Source organism: Phasianus colchicus, chromosome 13 (genome assembly GCF_987193195.1).
Source record: "Phasianus colchicus chromosome 13, bPhaCol1.hap1.1, whole genome shotgun sequence".
Lineage (NCBI taxonomy): Eukaryota > Metazoa > Chordata > Aves > Galliformes > Phasianidae > Phasianus > Phasianus colchicus.
This window is the reverse complement of record NC_143448.1, coordinates 7,361,354-7,379,090: the sequence shown is the minus strand read 5'-3', so window position 1 is coordinate 7,379,090 and position 17,737 is coordinate 7,361,354. Positions and strand designations below refer to the sequence as shown.

Sequence of the window (17,737 nt, the reverse complement as noted above, 5' to 3'; positions counted from 1 at the left end):
TTCAGAAGGGCAATAGGGGTGTTTTCTGCATTCCATATTTCAGTGAAAGAAATGTCTCATGCAAATATGGCCAGTGAACTTAGGACACATAAAAGGAAATAGGTAGTCCATGGAATTTTCAGTGGAACAGAAAACAGATAATGTCCTTATGTAATAGGGCTGGGTAATTTATATTTACTAATACTATTTGTAGCTGTGATTGTACAGATAATCAAATTTCATGAGTCAGAGAAATATGATGAAAAAGGAACACTTTTATCTTTTTCTTACTGTCATTTAGATGTTTTATGGTCCTATAAAGTGTAAGAGGAGCTGTAGAATAGTAGATGGACCTGTTATGACAAATTCTGTATTACTTGCTATTTGAATATCCAATGTAGTATGCTCATTTCTGTCAAACTTCACTAAATATTTCTATTTTAAGAGTTAGTTTGGACAAGCAAGGCTGATAAATGTTAGAGCCAAAATAAAACTAAGGAGCAGAGCTAAGTGACCCATTAAAAATATCTTAACATTTTTTTATACCTATGACATCTAATGTATAGGGCTGTAGTTCCAACTGATTTCAATGATTCCTTGTGACTTACAGTACTTTAAATGAAAGTGAGATCAATCATTGCACAAAAAGGAATGTTCCGTTGAGATGTTTCTGTCTCAGTGCTGTTACAGAGGCTGAAGCAGTGTTTTTTCTTTTGTCACTTTTTGGTCAAGACATTCTCTGTAAAAGGTTCTGGGAGAGTTCTGTCACATTTATACATTTTAACTGAAGGCATCATTTGCCACAGACTGTATTCAGTGTCACACTCTTTAAAAGGATTGCTCTTGGCATCACAGCCTAATGGTATTACAAATCCTGTCACAATATCAATAGTGAAGTAGTAAGAAAGGAAGAAATATTAGAATGGTTCTCCATAGTCATATAGCTTGGCAAAGAATAATCTGGCTCTTCTCTTGGTCATACCAATGCTGTCAGTCTCAACTCCCTTGATTTACAGTCTGATTGCAAGACCACTGGAATCAATCTTCACCTGTCCAAGGGTAGCAGAGAATTCTCATTTAAATGCTCCACAGTATACTAAGTAAGAAGAACTTGAACTCAGTGTGTCAACAGATCAGTGGCAGCTTCACTTGTTTCAGTAGCAAGAAAGCAAATTCAAGCTAAAGATTATTTTGGATGAATCATAAAGGAAGGTCATATAATCCAGCAATTTCCAAGACAGCAGAAGTTTTAATTTTAGGAAGTTCCGTGAATTTCTAAATGGAAATCAGGAAAGCCCTTTTTTCTAAAAAGAAAATTACGTAATTATTCCATTAGCATTAAGACGTATTTTTTATTTTTGCAAATGGATTATTCATGTTAACATGTGGCATTTCAATCAGGTGGGGACCCGAGTAGTTCAGCTGCACCTTGTACCTCCTCATTCACTGTGCATGTAACGAACCCATGACAATCTCACCAACTGATGTGTTTTTTCACTCAGTTAACTCCATCAATTTCATCTCATGGAGGGCACACTGAGGTGCTGTGTATACCACTTCAAATGACAGTAAAAACAAATGTGTTTAATATGGCAATCCTGACTATGTTTGCCAAAAGAATTGTACCAGCTCTGGCTGGGATGGAGTTAACTTTCCCACAGTACCCATATAGTGCTGTGCTTTGCACTTGGAACTAGAACAGTGGTGATATTACACCACCTTGATACCAGCAATAACAATTCTTGTCTATTGCTGATATTACAGAAAATCAGTAGGAACAAGTAAGCATAGCTCAAATGGTGAAACCTAAATATATTTAGGCTGTCCAATAGTTTCTGATTGATTAGTCCTTAATTACCTGCTTTTTATTATAAGTTTCTTTAAGTAGACTGCATTAAATCTTTACCAAACAAAAATTAAGAGCAGTGGTAGAAATAAAACAACTGCATTGTGCAAATGCAATTAGTCTTTCTTCTGTAATGCCAGTAGAAAACATAGTGGCTCCCTGAGGTGTGTTTAAATATTCTTAGAATTTTCTTGTGTCATGCTTGATTGTGTACGTCACACTCTTCTAAAGAACATGTATAGTGGAAGCAATCCCTCTTATTTGACTGCAATGACACTTTGTTTATCCTAGAATAATAAAACAGTTTTGGTGGGAAGGAACATTTAAAGATCTAGGTCCAACCCACCTGCCATGGGCAGGGACATCTTCCTGTAGACCAGGTCCATCGAAGTCCCATCCAACCTGGCCTTGAATACTTCCAGGGATGAAGCATCCATAGCTTCACTGGGCAACCTGTTCCAGTGTCTCAACATCCACATAGTGAAAAATTTCTTTCTTAAGTCTAAAATCTATGTCTACCCTCAATTTGCCAATATCTGTGCAAGAACACCCATATTTAGTACAATCTTTCAGTGAAACACTTGTCACTCGTGTGAGAAGATTGTTATCTAGAAGTCAAGGAAAGACAAGTTAGGTTGCTTATTAGTGTAGCATGTCAAAGTGATTTTGGAAGGCTGCAAATAATGTCTTTTTAAAGATCCTTATTTTTGTATGTCCACAAGTCAACTAGACACCGAGTCTAGAAACAGATACAGTCAAATGTTAGAGTCACAGTACATCCCTGTAAATGTTGGGCAGCATCCCTGCAGTTGGGAGTTAGTATAACTTTCCCTGGCTGTTACAACAGAGAACAGACATTTCTGCATCCTCTTGATTTTAGTACTTGGAAAAGAGAGAACTTTTAATGTTTCATTGAAGGATGTGTTTGAAAAGAGTGACTAATTATTATACTATGGAATTTTTAAATTTTAGACTTACATATGTGGAAATACATGAAAATTACTGCTTTTTACAATAGTATTGGGATTCTGGTGTCCTTGAAATTTCTTCTTAAGAAGTATTTCTTAAGACCTAAGATTTCTTCTATTCCCTACACTTTTTTTTTTTTTAGTATTGGTTCTGTCCCACCGTCCTTCCCTTTTTCACTCTTAGTCCAGTCTCATTCTTTTCCGTTATCCAGGATCAATCACATTCTCTGGTATAGCATCCGTCTTCTAGAGCACTAAGCCTGTCTCTCCTGTACTCTACTGTCCATTTCCAATTTCTATTAATTCCTTCTTCAGTCTCTTTGCATCAACATTCCTATACAGAGTGTCCCTATAATGATCTTGTTCCTTGCTCATAGAAGTGGCTGAATTTCTCTGGTAATTTTCTGATTTTTTTTTTCTCAAATTTTCGAAAATCAGTCTGAGTGCCTTTGAAATTTCCTAGAAACTTTCAGTCCAAATAGTTCTTTCATAAAGTTTTATAAAAGTTTTATAAATTTATGAGAAACAGAAAATACAACTTTGTGATGGTGTAGTGGAAAGGCTAAGTAATGGCCTGAAGCAGTGATTGAGCACCTGGTGGGAAGGCAGGGCCAATCCAGGGGAGCTCAGGTGCATGCAATGTACCTGAGTGACTGGAAGGCGTGAAGCCAGGTTGCAACCCTTCTCAGACCTCATTTAATGGTTGGCAGCAGAGGTGAGGGTATCTTAGTGAAGATCCCTGCCTACCTGATGTCTTCCAAAGGTAAGTGGTCTTTCTTATTTGTTTCTGCATCCACAGCTGCTGTGTTTGGGCTTGTTTTCATTTGCTGCAGCCTAGGGTTGAGTTGCCCTTCTATTATCACTGTACTTTCTGTACAGTACTGTCACATTTTAGCACTACAGATGGTAATCACTCCAAGACTTGAACCTTTTGGTTTTTCCTTGTCAGCTGTGCCTAATCACATGTTGGACTTGTGGTAGTGAGGGTCTGGCGCCCGGAAGATATTGTGTTGTACGGGAAGACAGGGTCCCCCTCCCGATAGCCAATAGCGTTCAGTGCCCAGGTTATATAAGGCGCCAATAAACGCCATTTGCCGTCCACCACATTGGTGTCAGCGAGCCGAAGGACCGAGCGACCTGAGATTGGTCGCCGTGCCGTTCCCGAACCAGGTTGCCACACCTACGATAGGCAACAGGGCTAATTACATAATTTCACTGAAATAGCTTGTCCTTGTTATCATGAAAATTAGTGGCAGTGTTACTGGTTATCACTGTTTGTTATTTTTTTTCCTGTGCTTTCTATGTATTCATGTGGATAACTGATTTCAAAATATCTGTATTTTATGTCCAAGTGTAAACAAACTTGTAGACAGAAGTGTGTGTGTGTATATATGTAAATATATAAATGGAGGATCGAGCAGAAATGACACTTTTTCATTACTATCAATACATGCTTTTCTTTCCCAAGAGGATGGGGTGAAGTACGTTCTTTTGATGTTAATTCTATTTAAAATTAATTTTTAGGGTCATAAATTAACATTAATAGAAAGTGTGAAAACTGAAGTTTCACTTTGACGCTGTACATTAAGATTTAATGACCTAGACTTATTTACACCTAAATGAGTTTTTTAATGGTCTAATTAACAAAATATATCAGTTTGCCTCTTCAAATTAAGCCATTCTGGGAGTAGTATTTAGTCATTTGAAATGCTTAATAAAAGATGAAAGCCTTCCATTATTTTTAGTGAGTACTATTCTAACAAGCTGTTTTATCTTAACACGTCAGAAAATTCACATTCAGAATAAATCCAAATTGGGAGGAATTAAATACAAAATATAGAATTTTACCTGGATTTATATGGAGAAAAAAAAAAAAAAAAGACATATTTAGATCTTGGTAAACTTCAGTATGAAGAATGCTAAGTCTGAGGAACTGCAGTTCCTGGAAAAGAATCCTGCTTATACTTCTGAAGTGCTAAAGGTCCAGACTATGAAATGAGAAATACAGTCTTCTTGGCACTGAGAAAAATGAGACCTTTCTCTTGATTGTTGATCTTTAGTGGCTCAAGTTCAGTTTTATGGGTTTGACTTTCTTAGAAATTGAATTATGAAAGACTTTTAGCTGATTTTTAAGCCTTCTTTCCAGCTGTGTTCTCTAGGATTCAATTTACATTGGAAGAACGTGGTCTATTCATTCTCTTAATATTATTATCTTTTGTTTGGAAGCTTCCAAGTACTTTGTAGAGATAAATGTTACCTTCTTTTTATGAAGAGCAGGAAGCTGGGATATAAAATGATACAGGACTTGCCCCAAATCAGAGAAAGTCAGTGACAGACTCAATTCATTCTTAGGTGTTTCTTATTAACTTGGCAGAGGGTAATGTTTCTAAAGTGCAATGATAATAACTTACGTAAGTGACAAACTTCAAGTAGGAGAGGACCCCTACTGTTTTCCACTGGGGCTGCTTGCATGAATCGGCTTGAGCATTCAGATAAGGTATTTGCAGGATTTAGGCTTTACATATGATGGAGAATTGAACTTTAAATAAACTTTAAATAGATTCCCAATCCTTTGTGCTTCCCATTATCCTGCGTTGCCTCTCAGCCTTGAAATAGGGCATATCAGACAGCCAGAACTGAGCAGACAACTGGAATGGGGAAGAGTGTCTCCTATGAATTAAAAAAAATCTAAGGACTGACCACCCCCCATCCCCCCTCTCAAAATCATACGCTTCAGTTTCAATACCCTTCGTAGCTTTGATATCAATCCTGTGATTCTATTTTGGTTTGTCTTCTGATTTTTGAACTCCCAGGGTTGGCTGCACTGACATCATCTCTAAATTTGGTGGAAAAAGATGAACACTGTTAGGGTGAAGGCGCCTGAACAGCAGCAGCTGCTGATCTGCTCAGCCAACACAGTCTATTTTATCATACAGTCTGAGTTTGAAGGTTTCTCAACTATATTTTTAGCATGTTAAGTTAAAGCTCATTCTTTTTTTGACTGAGGTGATTGTACTATTAATGAGGTGCTACTGTTTGTTTTGCAAAATAATAAAGATGGTTAATTCTGTGATAAACTTGCAGATGCAAAATGAGAATCACTCCAACTTCTATTATGTTACATTCATAGTCAGAATGTTCAGAAAACAGATGTGCATCTATTAAATCGTAACCATCTCTGCTTTAATGTGCATTGCATCTTTTAGAAAGGATTAAAAAAAGAAAAAAAGAAAACAGTTACTTGATTCTCCTGCTAGGGCTGGAAAGCTATGCAATGGAAGTGAATAGTATCTAGAATGTAGCAAGTTCCTTAGTATCAGAAGAGATGCTTCTGTTTGTAAGTTCCCAGATATTTCCTGATAGGAACAAGAAGTCAATACTGCAACTCTGCTTTTAGTACCAAGCTAATTTGGTGTGTGACACTAATCATGCTGTATAGATGGATATCTAAAATGCGAGTGGAGAGGGCAAATCCTGGTTCTTGTTAGAGTTGATCAGAGTTTCCATGCTGATTGTGTGGGATCAGGATTGCACACGATCTTTTACTGCCTTTACCTACTTGTGGGTTCATCCCATGGCTGGTATCATTACAATCTATTCATTGTAATTCTTGATGCTGTTCAAGTTGTTTTGCAACTGTTATGAACTGAAGAATAAAAGAGAAATCTCTGGCAATGTCTTGTCCATTTAGACAGAAATGTCTTTAGGAACAAGGACTGCCTTTTACTGTCTGTTGCTATAGCGCCTAGCACAATAGGGGTCTGGGGCTTAGTTGGAGTCAGTGCAGTATGCTCATCGTAGTGATAAATGTTCCCGAGGAGACAGAAAAATACAACAGCTACTCTGTAATACACTCATGCACCATAATGGAATAAAACAATTTAACATAGAATAGTCACATTATGTATGTGACATTATGTATGCAAAAGCTTCTTAGCCACTAAAGTAATCCTTCTTGTAGCACTGATGATCTTGCGGTAACCAAAATGATTTTACAGATCCCCAAGCTCTCTCTTACACATAAAGATAGCATTTTCCCATACACTCCAACATACTACTGTACTTAGGGAAATGCAGCTACGCAGGAGAGGAAATGCAGAAAATATCTAACACTACAAGAGCTCAAAAAAATTTAAAAAAAAAAAATGGCAGAAATTTTCCAGTAAGCAATGCTTAATTAGAAAATTATGTTATTGAAAACAAAATTTGTTTCTCAGGAAGCTCCATGGGTCTTTTCCCCAAAGCACAGGCAGATCTCTATTACTTGTTGCTCTGCTACAGATCTGTGATTCCAAGACAACTTGCAGGCTGCCTGCAGCTGAACCTGAAGATCAAATACCTTGTAAGCACTTCTGGTTGATCTGGCAAATTTCTGCTGTCTCTGGCTTGTGCTGGGGCTTTTGCAGCATGGTCTCCCCTCTCCACTGTTAGGAATTGGCTGATTTTGGTATCTGCTGTCCCAACCCATAGCCTATGGAGCTGGAAGCCTGGCGCATCAAGGAAAGCTTGACCAGCGGGAGCAACCACAACACTGGGCACTGTTGGTACCAAGAGTGCTTGTTAAGGTGTGGCTGTCCCTATTTATGAGCTTCCTAATCTATCTTACCTGACAAACAGACCCTGGGAGCCCTGAGGTTCTCAAATCTGTTGCATTCATAGTGGGATGTTTCAAAAGCTCATCCACAATTTCTACGGTTTGTTCCATTTGTTTCAGGCACAATAATCAGCACCAAAATAATCTAATTTTTCAAATGTAAATAATAATAATAATCACCATTTTAATTACCTTTAGAAATTTTGAAAATTTTCTATGTTTTTGGTTTAATTTTCATTCGAAACAGAAATGTGGAACATTGATCTTGAATGTAAGTGACAGCAGCTCCACTGGGGGTTGCAATCCAGTTGCTCTGGCTCCTCAGGCCAGACATGAGCTCCTAGCACCATTCCAAACTTGTTGTACTTGGAGGTTTACCACCTGAGGTGGTTTCAGTTGGTCATTCTTAGCCTGTGATACCTGGCATGCCTGCAGTGGGAAGCTGATAATGGCTGGCAGTTAATTATTGGTAATTTATGGTTTATAGTGGAGCTGTTAAATTATCTGTAACCTTAAGGGAAAAAAATGCTTTTTTAAGTATAATTTCTCTGTTTTATAGTGTGAAGATGTGATGAAGTGCATGCACACTGTGCTCAGTTATGATGTGTGCACAGTACTAAGCTTTGTGACTCCTACAGCAAATTTCCCTCTGCATTCACAGCTATAATCTTCCCTCATGACAGAAACAATGAAAATATTATGTAATTGTGTGTGGTGAAGATGCTCCCTACTAACTGTAAAAATGATGTTTGTTGCATCAGAACTAACACTGAATGGTGCTACGAATGTTGCTACATTTCCCTGTAGACTAAATAGAATGGCAAGCTGCATGTACATGTCAATTGTAGGCATATTTACTTGGGGTTCTCCTATGGGGTGTCTTTGTACCAAGGCACGCTTTGGTCTGATGTACCTGAGAAAACAAACAAACGTGGTAATCGCATAGAAAAGAATACTGAGTACTGAATACTCAACATTAGCCTTCTGGCTGCAGCAGGACTATTCCTATGTAGTGAAGTGTTTGCAGGATCAGGAGGTTTCCCCCCTCCCCACCGTTCTGCCAGAGTTATATTAATTAACAGTTAATCTGGGAATCATTCTAGCAGATCGTGTACAGGGAGATCAAAAAAGAAATGGCGCTGGTGGTTTTGTGTAACGAGCGAGGTGTCAGTGCTGTGCACTGATCTGAGCACGCTGGTGTCTAACGAGAGAGGAAAGGTGTATGCTGGGGGAAAGAGAGGGGCGCAAAAAAAGAAAAGTTTGAGATGGTATTTGTTTAAAGCAAGAAATCAATCATGTGGCTTTTGTAAATGAGGATAAAACTACTCTCTCCAGCTGCATACAAATAGGAGAGCTTCTTGCACATTAAAATGGAACTGGGACTTTCAAGTACTTCACTCAATATGCAGAAAATGATACTGGATGTTGACAGCTTTTCTACAAAAAGAAGACAGCTGTGGGGGTCCTTTTATTAGATTGCATAAAGAATCCTGAAGTGAAGTTTTCCCAAGTAAATAGGCAAATATTCAGTAAAACAATCAAGTACTGTTTTTATGTTGCTGTTCAGTATGAAGTTTGTTACATTTCCAGCAAATAATAAACAAAACCAATCCTTTTTTAGGACTGTGGGAAGTACTCACATATGACAAATGGTGATTGGTATATAGATGTGCTGAGCTGGTAATGTCTGTGTTCTCCAGAGCCTGTGAATCATCTGACAGTGCCAGTGTGATGTTCAAGTAGAACAATATTTTCCTTTTCCATTTAGGAACTTCCTGCCTTCTGCCCTAGAAACAGGGCAGACAAATCTCCTTAAAATTAGAAATGACCCCCTGTGAAACCATAAATCCTGTCCGTTCCCATCCTCTTTCTATTTCCCTGTATGAACTATATATATTGCCCTTGTTCTTATACATGCACCCTAAGCAGTGAGCTGAATTCTGGATTCAAACAGAATTACGTGCTAGCTTCTAGCTTACTTGAAACTGTGTTATTCCCATCTCTTCCTGACTGACTCTGTCTCTGAAGGCAACTCTTTAAGGTGTAGATGCAAAATGACTGTCAGGGAAGGAGTTTGTCATAGGAACTGTCTCTTCCATGTTCTAGATAGCTGCTAATGAAAAAAAATTTACTCTAAAGTAGTCTTGTTTCTTTTCATTTTCTGTTTGAGTCTTTTCCAGAGAGAAAAGAATAGTTTATTCTGTTGAAAGTGATGGCTGTACCTTTCATCAAGTATTTATGATCCTTATATGACCATGTGGGACACAAAACAGTTAATAGGTGAACAGACTGAACTGAGATATGACAGAACATCAGCGAAGACATATGGTATAAATCTGACAGGTGAAGCATGGAGATGAAGATCAGCCTAGCAGCTCTTAATTTTCATTTCCACTAAAACTTCAACAAAGATGAAGTACTGCTCCAAGAAGCAGCTGTGCTTTTCTTATGGTTTACCTGGCACAGACTCAAGAAGGGCCTTTGCCTTTCAGAGGGGGAATGCTTCTTCCCCAAAACCTTCTGTATTATCCATCTTGTTCTTTCCTATCTTAATCAATTCTTGGAAATCAAGCATACCAGAGAATTCTTATTTGTCTTTCTGTTTGCTTGCAGAGCTACAATTAGGAGAGGTAATCCTTATGGCTTGGACTCTGACAAATTATTCCACTTGCTTATTCTTTGTCTTCTGAAATACAGACGATTCTCTTTTCCACAAAGGCCAGCTGAAGATTATCCTGTTCTCCCTAACTAGTTGACTTCTGTTTCTTTATCTGTCAGCATTTAATGAAGGGTTATTCCCTATCTTAATTAGCCAGTACCAATTCTTCATCATATCTCTCCTAACCTCTTCTGTCACATTTACCCAAGGCCCAGACTTTGACCCATAGCTCAGCAAGGTGCAAACTGTTCCCTGAGTTGCCTTTCTCATCTATATCCCCAGAGCTAAAACCAAAAAGCTTTGGCCTCTTTATTGCCACCTTATTGAATCTTATGAAGTATTTCTGCAGGGGTTTCAATGCTTCCTGGGACTTTGCAGTGCTAGAATTGCATAAGTATGTCATGAAAATACAGAAAGGAAGGGGAACAGGTTGGAGTCAAGTTGCCAACAAACAACTGAATAATGGAACTAGAAAAATGCTGAGAGTCACTTTAAGCTGGAAGCTTACATTAACATCTTTATAATTACATGGTATACTCAACAGTTCTTATTTTTGGCGGGTGCTGCGCAGTAAAGATGCATTAGAGTAATTATATTGTAATGACAGATCATGAGTTAAAGGTGTTGTGGATCTTGTTAGTATACACATCCGAAATTGTTTGGAGCTGATTTGGGAGGTGTATCCACATGGAATTTGATAACACTGATATTGTAATTAAAGCTGAGGAGATGAGGTTTGTACTTATTTCCTACTGCTGCCTGTGAATATTAATTAGCTCATGTAATCACCTGACCCTAGCAATAATCAACTCTGTTAGAGCAGGAGGGAAAATGTGAATTGCCTGCTAAATATTTATTGAGAAAGCTGAGATGAAAACAGCCCAGTTGTAATGGAGAACAGAGGCTCCTGGAAGCCGAGGAGCCTTTGTTCCCCATTCCTGGTGCAAAAAAGATCAGAATCCTTCCAGTCTCCTCTAGCCTCTGCTTCATGGAGGACAAGGACACTTGCACCACAGAGAAGACAAAAACGCACCTGGTTTGGCACACAAATGAGAATTATAATCTAAAGAGATATCAGGTTTCTGATGGCAGCCGAGATGACTTTTTGTTGCTTGTATTCCTGCCAGCACAGGCTGTAAGGAGGAGAGGTGATCCCAAAAGGCAGAAAATGTAGATCTGAGCTGAAGGACATTCCTAAGTCTGGACACCCTGGATATAAACTTATGTGATTGTTCGTGAGGGCTTCTGCATCACCCTCTGAAGAGGAAAATAATACTTCATCGCTTGCCAAGAGTAGGTACGTGGGTAAAACGTCTCTTCTACCAGAGAAAGCCCTAAGAATTAAACAAAGTAAAACTGAAAAGCCTATCCTCAAGACAGAATACATAAGTAATAAATGCCTTTGCCTGGCAAAGCAATCCCTTTCACAGTTCATACCAATAGTGTAGAGTGAGCTTTGGGGATACCCAGGAAAAAGGGGTTTCAGAGAGAGATTTGAATGCTTCCTTTTTAAAGATGGCAGTTTTCAAAGCCATTGAGAAAATGAAGACCTGTCTGTAGCTGTAGCATAGCTTGGTAGCTCTCTTTGTCTCGCTGTTAGGTTCTGGTCTCGTTTGCTGCAGCAGCAGTCTTCCTAATGGTTTCCCGATAAAGCTCATTAGAGTGTTCAGATTTCTGTCCTTCTCAAAGCTCCTTTGGCTCTTCCCATTGCAATCCCCTCCCCAGTCATGAGGCTCTGATCACCTGTGGTATATAGCCTTCAGAGTCTGTGTGGAGGGGCAGGCTGTGCTGGAAATGTGGTGCATACTGAATCGCTTCAGGGTTGGCTAGGCAGTAATTCTCAGAAGAGGTGGCAGAGCACGGTGCTGCTGTGTGCTGGTGCCTTGCTGCTGCTCTGCTGGAGATCCGTGAGCAGCAACAGCTCTGCAAGTCCTTTCTTCTTTCCTGACAGCGCCGCAGTACCTGTATCTTAATCAGTCAGTGTCAGACAGTGTCACAGGCTCCGAATGCTTCTCTAAGCAAAGCACAGCACAAATACCTCCCTGCTGCTGGTAGCTTAGGTTACCATTACCAGACTAAGCTCCCGAGGTAACAGTTAAATGCTCCAGAGCGGCTGAAATCCTCAGACACATTGGTGCCAACACGTGTGCAGAGCGAGGCACCCCTCAGCCCCACGCCAGGCGGTTCCTGCGCTCTCGTGACTCTGCTGCAGCTGCCGCTCCAGCAGTGACAGCACAGGCGGAGGCAGAGCTGACAAAGGATCGCTGGTGTGGCTGATGCCATTTCAGTGATGTACGTTAGAGAGAATGAGGAAGTTTTGTATATCTTGTATCAAAATACTGTGTGCTCCTCAGGATATCCGATTTGTAACTTTCCTGAATGGCATGATTGAAATCAGAAAGGACCAAGGGGGAAACCTATCCAAAATGAAACAGTGACATAAATAAGAGTTTTAGAGGAAACAACTGAGTAGCTGACAATAGGCAATAATTGCGGCTCCATCAAAGTTAGAGTGGTTTACTGTTCCCAGCAGTGAATCTAGCATCAAAGGGAATCCTAAACCTGAAACACTTGGAAAGAAGTGAGTTATCAGCAATACAAGGTGATTCCTGTAAAGAACAAAGAGAACACTTTGTGAGCGGGACAGCCTGCTCTGCCCCTCCTCAGAGGCACAGTGCTCTTCCCTGAGATGCTGAGGGGAAGATTGGGCTTTTAGGTCTTTTGCTGTGTCTGCATTTTCCTCAAGGCCTTGTACCATTGAGGTATGGAGGAATAGGGCTTTATTTTTCAAAGGATTATTTAAGTTGCATCTGTTCAGAGGATCTTGCCAGAGAAGTCTTCAAGTTCCCTAGGTTAGACCTGTTGTGTTAACAGAGGAATCTGCTGAACCTTGGCATCGTGGGCACTGAATATTTACAGCAGCTTTATTGAAATTTTGGTGTTAAAGTACTTTACTGAATAACAGCCAGCAATCATAAATTTCAGTAACTTGAAATTTAGTTTGTCAATTATCTTTTGAGTGTTCTTCTGATGCTGTATAGCCACTTGTGTGTGGAAGAAAAAGAACATTGCTTGGAGCTCTTGCCTATGTTTAATTAACATAGAAGTGCAGAGGAGTGATGATAACTTTACACTAGGTTTTCCAGTTTGTCTGGGTCAGTCTGTGCACTAACAGAACTATCTTCATGTGCAGAGGAAGGCAGGTGGGGTTTTACTTTTCTCTTTGATTTTCACTGACAATATTCCTTCTGCATAGGAAGGAATATTAGACCATAAGCATTCACCCGTTCCTGGGGCTGGGTTACAAGAGTGGCTTAATGTGGTCTACCCTCCACAGCATTAAAACCAGTCGTACTCAGGTTTTTCTACTTGATGGTATAAGAAGAAATGGTGGTCTTTTTATTAAATGCAAAAGGCTGTTCATCCATCTGAGCTGTTGTTGAATTGAGACCCGGTTCAGAAACAAAATAATCAGTAAAAACAGTATGCTCAGATTTCAAAGATGAAAACTTACACAGATTGTGAGTAATTTGGGAATGAGAGAAAAGACAAAAATGCTTAAATACTGTATATTCAGAGGTCTCAGCTTTAGTAAAATGTTACGGCTTTACAACTCTGCCTTGTAATTCATTTCAGCTACCCCAAGAAGTAAAAAGATGGTGTTTCAGGGGCTGACTGCAGAGGTCGTAACCTTCTGTACACAATATATTGAGCAACTCCATCATTCTTGCATTGAAGGTGGATTTAGACTGACATAGCAGAATAGAAAAAATGCTTAATAAACTAGGAGTTTTATTACACATGCACACACACCATCTCGTAGGTATGCATTCAGCAAAGAATGGGTGTGACACTGTAATAGGTACACTAAAAAAGGCAGTCTGTTCACATTAATATCTGCATTCAACACACAGAGATAAAAAAAAAAAAACTTTTTTCATTTATTCTGTTATTTATCCTGATCAGCTTTCTGTTTGTTTAAGAAAGCCTGTTATGCAAAGTGATAAATATGAAATTTAAGAGACAGAAATCTTTATGAGTAGTGGTAATGCTGTGCTCTGAGCCAAGTAAGGGATGGAGGAGGCACAGTCCTGGCAAGCATTGGTCTGTGTGCATGTCCTCTGGTGAGGAGAGAAACTTTCCGTTGTGCTGCCCCTCCAGCTTCCTCAAGAGCAACCGGGGTGAGCGCTTCCAGGGGCCAACTCATCAGCCCATGTGCTGAATCAGCCCAAGAATTTTTAGCTACAAGAGAAAAATGGATTGCACCAGAGGACTTTCTCCTTGAAGAGAACTTTAGCTTGTTCTAATCAGAGATGCAAATTACTGAAGTATTCTGGGCTCCTTTAACCATTCTCAGCATTTTATTGCAAAAAGAAATGGAAATCATGGTCACGCACTTTTCATCTTAGGCAAAATCATAGTTAACCCTTTGATGTAATTAAAATATGTTGGGAGGCCTCCTAGACTTTCATCTCCTGGGTAAGAAAAGCAAGAAAACCATAGTACACTCTAGGAGAAAGAGGAGCTTTCCAGCTTCCAGCGTTCTCCTGCCCATTTCCAGATGCTCACTTGAGCTGTAGGAGCTGTGGACCAATTTTCCCAACAGATCAGTCTCAACTTTTGAGACTCTTGGGTGCAGTTGACCCTCTAAAAATCAGGACCAAGGATAGGATGCTGAGCTTTAAATGCAGGGCTTTAAGGCCTTAATTGATTAGAACACAGAACCATCCTTCCATTATAGAGAAGTTCCTTACCATAAGTAATTCTTCATTATCATCACTTGTTTGCTAATTGCTTTTGCTTTGCAGTCTGACTTTCATTATCATGTTGTATAACCACTGCTACCTTACTTTTCAACCATATGTTGTCAGTTGTACTTTTTCTTCTTGTCATTGCGTTACCGTCATGCTCTAAGCTGTTTATGAGTTTTGAAATATGAAATTTTGGTCTTGCTCAGTTTTAAGCTAACCCTGCTGCTTAAATGAAGGAATATCACATTTACCATACAGAGAGATTTATTTAAAAGGCAACTGTGAATTACACTGAGGAATCTGCAGTAAACCATGACAGTAAATAATGAGAGAATGTTTGCCTGGAGGACTTGTCCCTAATGAGGTTTGGTCTTAAATAGGTATCTGATTTCCAAACAGAATGCCTTTTATTTCTCGAGGTTTTCATGTTTCTCCCTATTAAGTAGGGTTTTCTGAGAGATTTTGTTAGTAATTGACCATGGGGTCAGTAATGGTTATACTTTACAGGAGAACGTGTGACTATGAAAATACTTGAGGGGGAGGAGGGGGGGAGGGGAGAATGGAGGGGAAGGCAGGGGGAAATAGTGATGTTATGTCCTATTTATGTGCGGTTCCAATTTCTGATATTTATTTGCTTGTTTGTAACCTAAAAATCTTATCAAGATAGCACAGTTGTTTTGGAAGGAAGAAAACCGAAAATTTCTTAAAATGAGATTGTTGTTAAGTATAAAATATTATTAGGGTTCATATTTCTACTCTGAAGTGCACCTCTTTATATTGTTACAGTCTTGTGTAGGAGCTGTTCTCAAATGATCTTTCCTCAGTGACAGTAGTTCTCCCTCCCAAACTCCTTTTCTTTCTATGTGCCAACCTCGCTGTCCGATTGTTCGCTTACACACAGGATCTGTGCTCATACAGAGTTACAGCAGCAACTTGGATGAAAATGTGTGCCTAGTATTCCAGAAGGTCAGTCCTCCATTGCTTTGTAAGGTTTACAAGAACAATTTTGCAGCACTGTATTTTGGACAGATTCTATTATAGGAGAATATATGGAATCAGAATAGAGGTATGTATGGTGCATGCACAAAGAAAATCTGTAAGAAATGATGCGTGATCTCTTTTGGGAGAGGTAGGTGTGGTTCTCCTGACTCTTTGTAACCCTTGGTGCCACGTATCTTGAAACCGTACATTAATTTCCGATCTGTAAAAAGTACTATGCTCTTTCCTTAAATATTGGTATAGAGCAAGAAACGTCCTTTCTAGTTGAGCACTGGAAAGCATGACAATGACCACTTAGGGACCTGGGGTCTCTCTCCAGTTAATTAGGTCTGGAGACTTATTTGCTAAATGCTCCTTAGGTACCAGAAGGTAAATGATAGCCTGGTAATGGGATAGGAAAGTTACCAGATCTTGAAATTCTCCTGTGGACAAATTCCCACCGATTAAAAGGTAGTTGGCGTATGTGGCAGGCCACAGTTATCAAAAAGCAATATGTTTGACAGACAGTTTTGGTTAGGTCTTTCAAGCTAAATTAACTTCCATCCTGATTTCTAACAACTGTCTGGGATGAAGTCCTCCTCTGCTCATTAGCAGCTTGTTCCCATACTGGGCAGAACTCTCCTTAAAATAGAGGAAAGAGGGGAATAATATTATTAAACTCCTAAATTAAATAAGCTCTCACATGATCTAAAGCAGCCCAACCATTTACTTACTGCAGTGAGCAGCATGTCCTCAAGTTATAGAGAATGACAGTGGAAAAATCTTTCTCTCTACCTCAGCTGCACATCTGATAGCCCTGAGGCAGAAGACAGGTTTGAAAAGCATCTAACCATAAGCTGTGCAGTGCCTGGCTATTCAGGTGGTGCATGGTTTGGCAGCCAAGTTAAAAAAAAAAAAAAAATTCAAGGCAAAAAAAAAAAAAAAGCATTGCTCCTTTCCTCCTCACCTTTGTCTTGAATGACAAAGTGAAAGATCAGTAGCTCTGCACTCCAAAACCTAGTTTTATTTCTGACTTGCATTCAGCTTGCTTGGTAACTCTTTGCTTTGCGCTGACCCAACTGTTTGAACCTCTCACAGTGCAAAGAACTACATAATGTAACACTAAAACAAAAGATTGAAAGAGAATGCAGCAGGCTTAACATATCCCTCTGATTACTCTATAAGGGAGAGTTAGATTCTTTAAAAAATAAAACAAAAAATCCCTGGTGGCCTCATGGTTTTCCAGGCATCTTTCTAGATAAACTTTTCCTATGATAAAATCATTACAAAGTAGAAATACAGTCTCTCCAAGGGCTACCTTGAAAACCTAGTGTAATATAAAGAGCTATAACACAATAATGAATCCTGTAGGCAAAATAGGGCTTGTTTTGACCAGCTTTACAAAGTGAAGAAATGGGAGAAAACTTTGCATTAGGAGAATATTATTTTTGACTGAACTATATTTTGGGATGTTACAAAGCCAGGGTCTCTCAGAAGGCTGGAGCCCAAACTCTAAACTGAAAAACACTTGAACTTTGTGAAATGTGAGCTCTTATCTGCATTGTATTTTTGAAAAGGAAAAGGTAATGCTGAGAATGCTGATGCTTGAATATCTCTGAAATTTAAATCTGGAGCTAGTTTCAATTTTTGCCTCTTCATGGCAGCTGCAGCATTTTTCTGCTTTCATTCCTTCAGAGGCTGTTGCAGGGTGCATGTTCTGAGATAAAAGAGGCTGTATTTTACTGCTACAAAGGAAGAATGTCCCTTCCCAGTCCCCTACAGCTACATCAGGGCCTCTGATAGGTGACAAAATAACAAGTATACTTCCACCGGAGAAGCATAAAGGGAATCCAGACTAATATGCCCTCACAGATTTCTCTGAGAATACTTACCGGGAATTTTTTATATATAAGGATAACACAAAGACAAGCACCTCCTTAAAGAGAACTTGAAACCAGCCAG

The 17,737-nt window shown here is 39.3% G+C and overlaps 1 protein-coding gene across 2 annotated transcripts in view; it reads left to right on the top strand.

Annotated features, from left to right (window-relative positions):
• Positions 1-17,737, top strand: part of LOC116243885 (uncharacterized) — a 211,591-nt gene that overhangs the window by 185,261 nt on the left and 8,593 nt on the right. For both annotated transcript variants that reach the window (XM_090149955.1, XM_090149956.1), the window contains one exon: positions 15,699-15,763. The gene's annotated coding sequence lies outside the window, so the exon portion shown is untranslated. The remainder of the gene's footprint in view (positions 1-15,698; positions 15,764-17,737) is intronic.